We start from the raw sequence: 8,796 nt of genomic DNA, 5'->3' as shown, positions 1-8,796 counted from the left end.
GGGAGCTCGGATCGAGTCGCAGAGAGGAGCGGGCGAGGCGAGTGTGGGTCTTCGGCGCGAGGAGAAGGAGATCACGCGAGGAAGAGGCGAGGGGAGCTTGGATTTCGGTGCAGAGAAGCGTGGCGTGCAAGGGAGATCGGGAGCGAGATTCTCTTTGAGAAATAGTCTACGAACACCATCAACGAGTCCTTATTCTTTTATGTGCGGGAAGTCCTACCACAAAGTTCATGTTGAAGTCAACCCATGGTGCCTCAGAAAACCGTAAAAAGAGTAAAATCCCATTCTCTACCTGTGGGTTTTAGCGATATGGCAAATTCTACTCTATCGAATGTGAGTCTTATCCCCGCATAAAATGTTGGGCCAATCCTCCGATTTGGTTCTCCTGGGCGACTATTTATTCCATTCGGTAGTACTGCCCAGTTAGAAACCAACCGGGCAGTACTACCGAATAGAACAAGTAGTCATCCATTCGGTAGTACTGTCTGGTTGGTTTCTCCTGACATTGTTCCAAGATTTCCTAGAAGTCTTCGTCTATCTCGTATAAATCTTTTAAAATTTCAAAGCCTACAATGCAAGTCATCGTGGAAATAATCAGTAGGCGACGACGAATCAATGCGTCCGCAACTCGGTTCTTACTCCAGGCACTTTTAGTTTGCTCAAACTGCTTACGAATTTTAAAGCTTCGTGATTTGTGAACAGGGTGAACTCATTCGTATGTAGATAATGAATCCAGGGCTCCGAGGCTCTGACAATGGCATAAAACTCATTGTCGTAAGTTCAATATTTTCGTCGACCGTCATTTAACTTTTCACTGAAAAAAGCTATGGGGTGAGGTCATTCAGGATCGTTCGGACAAGTTTGTCGGCTGGCGAGTCAAATCAAGTCAAAGTCGTATGGGATGCAGAGAGTGCATGAATTGCGGCGTTCACGAGTAATCGAGTCACAAAGGGTTCGCCTAAGGCTGTTTGATCCTATAGGAACTCATTTTCAGGCCTTCTACATGTTGGTCCTTAGCCCTTGCAACTAGAAATTGAGTGCTTGGAACCACTCACGCGAGTTCTTCACAAAAATGAGTCAAGAAGTGGCTTGACGGGGGGTGGGCTCCATTGCTAGTCCGCTAGGATGGTCAATAAGAACTCCTAAAGCTAGATCCTAGGTTATAAGAGTAGGAGACTAAGACCTCACTAAAAATGAGGTCAACACGGCTCCATCTGAATGTTTGTGCTAGATACGACGTAGCCCAACAAACACAAACATACTTGGCTCGTGATGAAGTGACATTTTTAAGGTGAGCGTACAATTATTCGACTCGTAACACCTCAAAAATCACCCAAAGGTGTTGCAAGCGTTCATCTTCTAATTTACTATAGATTACAATATCATCGAAGAAGACCACCACGAATTTCCCAATGTGGGTCGGAACACTTGATTCATCAATCGCATGAAAGTCTTGGGCACATTGGACAGACTGAAAGACATAATTGTCCATTTGTAAAGACCATCGCATGTCTTGAAGAAAATCTTTAACTCATATTTTGGCTGCATTCGTACCTAATGATATCCACTACGCAAGTTGACTTTAGAGAAAGTGGCTTCGTGTAACTGATCTAAAGATCATCTAGGCGTGGTATGGGAAACCCCGGTATTTAATGGAAATTTTTTTAATGGTGCGGTTATCAATGCACGTCCGCTATGAACCAACCTTCTTGGGTACCATAAGGGCGGGGATAGCACACGGACTAGCGCTCTCTCAGACTAATCCTCTCGTAAATTAGTCAGTACTCCATTTGGTCTTGGGGCATTGCATTTGTTTATCTTTGGAAAGTTTGTGAGATTTGAAGGATTGGAATCATTCAAGTTGTCTGACATCTTATCAGCTATGCTACATAGCGGGTCCCTCATAATGGCTGATAGAAGTTATTGTGTGAATCTGACCATATGTGATAGAAGCTTCAAGGCAAATTTGGTGGTGTTACCACTAACCAAATTTGAAGTGATCATAGGAATGGATTGACTATCTAATCATTTCACAACCATTGATTGCTTTAAAAAGATAGTCAAATTCAATATCCCTAGAGAAGAAGAAATAAAATTTGTGAGAGGAATCTTATCTATGATGATGTCCAATTTAAATGCATATAAAATATTACAAAAGGGTATCAAGGCTTCTTAACTCAAATCAATGATATTGCAAAAGAACTCAAAAAGTTAGAGGACATATCAATAGTAAAAGAGTACCCATAAATATTCTTAGTACAGTTGTCTAGTTTGCCTCCAAGAAGAAAGATAGAGGTGCAGAACCAGTTGCAAAAGCACCCGTAGGTTGGCAATCAAGAAGCAACAAGAATTAATGAGCCAACAAACCTTATTAGAGAATGAACTTATCAAGCCATGCACTTCCACTTAGAGAGCTTCGATGTTTTTTGTTACGAAAAAAGATGGGAGCTTAAGGTTATGTATTTATTGATGATTAAACGAGCTCACAATCAAGAACAAATACTCATTGCCAATGATTGATGGTCACTTTGATCAATTGGAAGAGACTTCTGTATTTTCCAAGATTTATCTATGCTCAGATTATTACCAGTTGGTATAGTAAATATAGCTTTCAGTACCATATATAGGCATTTATGAATTTGTGATAATGCCTTTTGGGTTGTCAAATTCTCTAACTAGCTTTATGGATCTGATGAACATAATCTTTGAATCATTTTTGGATAAATTCGTGGACATATTTTATCAACAACATTCTAATCGTTCAAAATGGGAAGACCACTACCCATAGAAAGTATACGAGGGCATATCTCCTCAATTCTTTCCCATTCAAACTCAGCAGAGGAAGCAAAAGAGACAGATAGAGAAAGAAAATGCAAAGAGAGCGTGAGATAGAGAGTGAGAAGAGGAAGAAGTCATGCCTTGGAAAAAGAAATAAGAGGACTAAAAAAGAAATAAAAAAGAAGTTAAGGGAAAGAAAAAGGTTACCTTTGACCAAGCCAGAGAGGAAGGAGAAACTAAAAAAGAAGTTAAAGAAGGGAAAGAAAGAGGTTACCTTTGACCAAGCCAGAGAGGAAGGAGAAAGAGCTTGTGCGATATTCTTCAGCACCCGAGAGACTCAGGCGAGATTTCTTCTGTCGATCGAGCGCATCTTGAATATTTCTAGGCGAACACGAGCGTGGTAGAGGAGAGAAGCAATCAGTCCTAAGAGCTCCAGTTGAAACTTCTTGTGTCTTAATCGAGTTTAGCCTAGACAAGAGAGTGGCTCAAGCTTATATTCCTCCACCTTACACTATAGACGAACACACCCGCATGGGTGTATCTTGATCTAGTAGTATCTGGAGAAGGCGTCCATGAAGCTCATTACTGATTGGTTGACTGCTCCGTCCCCTAGGGCATCGATCCTCGGCAACAAGTAGTTTTCCTTTAGACTAGCAAAGTACAAATTGGTAAAGTCGGTGCATATCCTATGTCTTAACGATAGAGAAAGGGGGAAAAGGCAAGCAGCTCTGGCGAGCTGCCCTCATACAATTTTGAATAGATGCGAGGGAGGAGAGTCGAGCTTTTCTCTCCAGACAAGCTGACCTACTATGCTCGAGAAACACTTGAATGCTCCCGTTTAACTTGCGAAGAATCACATGTGAATAAAAAGAACAAGAAGGCAAAGAGAGGCTAAGCATAAGAATCCAGAAAGAATAAGTTTAGGAATAAAAACCTTAAAATTCATTATGAAATCTTAATTATTTATTTATTATTATGTTAGAAATGTTATCCCTAATTAATTCAATTAATTTTAAGAAATCCTAATGTTTGAATCCTAAAATTTTAGGATTTCGACAAGGAAGATAAGACAAAAATAAAGGTAGAGGAAAAATATAGGTATGAAGCTTAATTAATTGTTTAATTACTCTTTCTATAAGTAAATTAGGTTTAGAAGCTAAATTAAATTGCTTTAAAGTTAAGCATGTAAAACAAAAAGTTGTTTACAACAACAACAAAACCTTAATCCCACTACGTGGGGTCGGCTAAATGAATCCTTTTCACCATTGCGTCCTATTTAGTTCTAATAAATTAAGATCATTTTTTATACAATAAGCCCAAGTCTTCCTCAGTCTACCTCTGCCTTCTTAACATAAGTCAAATCTAAAACATCTACTCTCCTAATCAGATCATCAGCTAGTCAACGCTTAATGTGACCAAACCATCTAAGACAACTTTCTCTAATTTTTTCCCTCACAGAAGCTACACCAATCCTTCACGAATACAATCATTTCGCATTTTGTCTCTAAGCGTAAAGTCACTCATCCACCTAATCATTCACAAATGCTAAAGCCCCTCGAAGCGATGCGTTCCAAGTGGCAAAAGACGTACTTATAAAATCATAGGAAAACATTTTTATAAATAAAAATAGTTGGTGGTGGAATAATAATATGCAAGAAAAGATAAAATATAAGATGTTTTGTTACAAAAATTGGTTTAAATGTAAAAATTTAGATAATAGGAAAAATTATAAAGTGATCCATAGAGAATCGATGAGAACAATTTGTGAAGCTCTGCATTTAGTGATCTATATAGTACATTAGATAATAAAAAGAGTGAAAAATATATGTATTACATAGTCAAATAAAAAGAAAAAAATAAATATTTAATTCAAATAAATTGTACTAAAGATGAAAATAAAAAAATGTTTTGCTTAGAGGAAGATATTGATCAAAGGTGAGTGAGATATTTTAATAAAATTTTCAATGAAGTTTCTGAAAATAAGAATCTATGAGAACAATTTGTGAAGCTCTGCATTTAGTGATCTATATAGTATATTAGATAATAAAAAGAGTGAAAAATATATGTATAACATAGTCAAACAAAAAGAAAAAAATAAATATTTAATTCAAATAAATTGTACTAAAGATGAAAATAAAAAAATGTTTTGCTTAGAGGAAGATATTGATCAAAGGTGAGTGAGATATTTTAATAAAATTTTCAATGAAGTTTCTGAAAATAAGGTTGACCTTAGTGATCTTAATAGCGTTGATAATAATAAAATTTTTATTTTTACTGTCACATTAGTAAAAAGAAAGTTAACCATGCTTTAAAGAAAATTAAGGGTATAAAATCAGTAAGATCTAATGATATTCCAATTGGAAATATTTAAGAGATTTGAGAGTTTTCAACTTATTGAACTCTTTCATATTATTTTAAAAGCTAAAAAAGATGTCCGAGGAGTAGAGGAAGAGTACTTTGGTCCCCATTGTGCAAATTATAAAAGAATTAATTTAGTGTCATACATTAAAATTATAGAAGAGAGTAATTGAACATAGGTTAAGACGTGATATAAAGATTTATCATAATTAGTTTGGATTTAAGCCCAACAACTCTACTATGGAAGCTATACATTTTTTGAGAGGTTTGATGGAGAAGTAAAAAAAGAGTAAGAAAGATATACATGATTTTAATTGATTCAGAAAAAGCTTATGATAAGTTTTAAAAGTTCTTTAAAGAGTTCTGGAAAATAAAGGAGTTGAGTTGACTTATATTCAATTCGTTAAAAATATGTATACTAGAGCTGATACATGTGTTCGAATAGGAGGCAGATTGACCAAGTATTTCCTATTTCAGTTGGATTATAACAGGGATATTTTAAGCCCATATGTTTTTGTTTAAGTTATGGATGCTCTTACTGGACATTTACAGAAAAATAAACCTTGGTGTTTTTCACTGATGATATACTTCTTGTGGATAAAACTAGAGGAGAGTTCATGAAAAACTTGAATTATGAAATCTACATTGGAGTCTAAAGGCCTTCTTTTGAGTAGATCTAAAACTGAATACATGGAATGTAATTTTAGTGTTTGTAGATCTAGTGGCAGAGTTGTGACTATGGGTGATCAAACCATTAAAGGGTGTGATCATTTTAGATATCTCGAGTATATTGTTCAAAGTGATGGTGATATATGTGGGGATGTTATTAGTAAAATTCAAGTTGATTGGTTAAAGTGGAGGAATGCATCGGGCCTATTGTGTGATAGAAAAGTACCGCTTAGACTTTCAAGAAAAATTTTATAAGATGGTGGCAAGACCTGCAATGCTTTATGGCGCAGAATGTTGGCCTTTAAAAGAGAAGCATAAAACTAAGTTAAGTGTTGCTGAGATGAGAATTCTTGAGTGAATGAGTGGTTTGACACTTAGAGACAATATGTGAAATGAATGTATCCATGAAAGGGTTGGCGTAGCTTTAGTGAAGACAAGAATAGAGAAAAACGTCTTAGATGGTTTGATCACATTAAAAGTTGACCATATGATGAGCCGGATAGAAGAGTAGATGTTTTAGATTTGAATTATTTTAAGAAAGACAGAGGTAGGACTAAAAATACTTGGGCATATTGTATAAAAAAGATCTTAATTTATTAGAATTAAATGAAAATATGACACTCAATGTGAAACAATAGAGAAAAAAGATTCATGTAGTTGAACCCACTCACTGGTATAAAGGCTTGCTATTGTCGTTGTAGTGGTTGAGTGACAATTTTTGAAAAGCTAGCATTTGGTGTTAAGCCATGTGTTGAGTGGTAACATTAATCCTCATGATTCTTAGAATTTATTCCATAATTAAATAAATTAGTAGATAATTGCCCATTTTATCATATTAGTTTCACCTCGAAAACATACATATAAAAAAACCTTTTTTTCTCAATTTAGGCAAATAAGAAATTAGTTGTTCACAGAAGAGATGTGCAAAATCCAAATAGAATGTTATGTCGTTTGATGCATCGTTTTAAAGATGAACTTCGGTGTAAACTAGAAAAATAACCTTTTTTGATTGAAAGGAGGTTTATCGTATCTAAATTACCACACGTACAAGCTATTTATAATAGCAATCTACACTATTTATAATTATTATATTTCTTCATTTTAGACTATGTTTTCCTTTATGCCCTTGCAAAAAAATCGGTGCATATATGCTTGCACTAATATGAAAATTCAGAAAAGATGTAGTCCATTACAATTATCTCTTCCTTCTAACATAGTATTATAGCAATTTAATATTTTTAATTTTCTTTGACCACTGTACAATTCTCAGTCAGCAAGTATGGGCTCTCACTGCATGCACCTGCACATTTGTCACTTGCTGCACCTTTTTCTGATCTCCAAGAATAAAATGGCACAGCATTTTCTCCTGCCGTCTCATCTTTCAGTTTGTCAAATGGCACCTATTAAAGGTCTCCATAACCAACACCAAGGCGCTCCATTCTCTCTGTTTATCATGAAATTTGGTCCACTATGCAATGTACATATGTTCTCAAACGACAATGGTACAGTTGATTTTTGTCCTCACTACACTCATTGGTGATGCTCTCTATTAATACCTCTATTAAATTATCTTAGTTGCACCATGCCTAAATCGAATCTTACTGTTAGCATATTGCTTCCAAGTCAAACAATGTTTGATAGTTGCAACCTCTAGGTAACAAAATTTTTAATTACTTATTTTTTATCAATATTATTTAAAAACTCAATTTTACATTTTTTACACTACTATTAGTTTATGGACAGCGTTATTATCCTAAGAAACTAGTTATATTGATTACCGATAAATTAAATTAGACCTTGATCAACACATAGGTTCTATCTGATGATAATAATTTCCTATAATTTAATAAGACAACATTATTATTTTTATTTAGCGTAATTAAAAAAATCATCTTACTCTCTCACGACACCTGCACAACAGGCACATTTGAAGAAGAAGCCTCACAGCCTGCTACCATTAACCAAAATTTATCCTCTCGTTTCTCTCCTTCAAACCAAACACACGAGCAAGTCAGCGAAAGAGAAGAGAGCAAGAGAATGAGAAAGCAAAAGAGGAAGAGAAGTTGCGAAGAAGACGAAGAGAGAAGAAGTGGCTTACCTTCGTGCATCATTGACCAGCCGCGAACGAAGAATAAGAAGAAAAAGGAGAAGGCCGCAATCGTTCGAGCAGGTTTTCGCAATCGTGAGGGACTCAATCGATCGACCCGCGCATTTACTCGTTCAAAGGAGGCTCGTGCAGCTAGCAGGGAATGGACCTAACATATGTAAGTTTCCGTTGAGGGGATCCTACACCCTAATCGAACAAAAGAAGAGAAGAGGAGCAGTGCGTGCAAATTTTCTCTTGCCATACAAAGCTTTCTACGCCTAAGAGGTGCTCAATTGAGTGTTTTTGAGCTCCCAAACGACTTGCAAGTACCTCCTTGTGTGAAGGTAGTGCTCGACCGAGCACTTGTGGGTGTAACCGAATCTTCCTCATGCATTGTTGGTAACTCCCAAATAGGAAAAGAGAGAAATGGAGCAATTTCCTTGCGTACGACTTTCGTCGCACCCGCGAGATGCTAGACTGAGCTTGAACACGACAATAAAGAAAAGCAAAGAAGGGTTTTTGGTTTAGATAAGAAATCTGAAAAATCAAATTTATGAAATTTTAATTATTTATAAGTCATTGTTTACAACAACAACAAAACCTTAATCCCACTACGTGGGGTCGGCTACATGAATCCTTTTTCTCCATTGCGGCCTATTTAGTGTCATATTTTTATTTAATTCTAATAAATTAAGATCATTTTTAATACAATAAGCCCAAGTCTTCTTAGGTCCACCTCTGCCTTTCTTAACATAAGTCGAATTTAAAACATCTACTCTCCTAATCAGATCATCAGATGGTCGCGTTTAATGTGACCAAACCATCTAAGACGACTTTTCTCACAGAAGCTACACCAATCCTTCACGAATACAATCATTTCGCATTTTGTCTCTAAGCGTAAAGTCACT

The sequence above is a fragment of the Phalaenopsis equestris genome, unplaced genomic scaffold (genome assembly GCF_001263595.1).
Source record: "Phalaenopsis equestris unplaced genomic scaffold, ASM126359v1 Scaffold000437, whole genome shotgun sequence".
NCBI lineage: Eukaryota > Viridiplantae > Streptophyta > Magnoliopsida > Asparagales > Orchidaceae > Phalaenopsis > Phalaenopsis equestris.
This window is presented reverse-complemented; position numbering follows the sequence as displayed.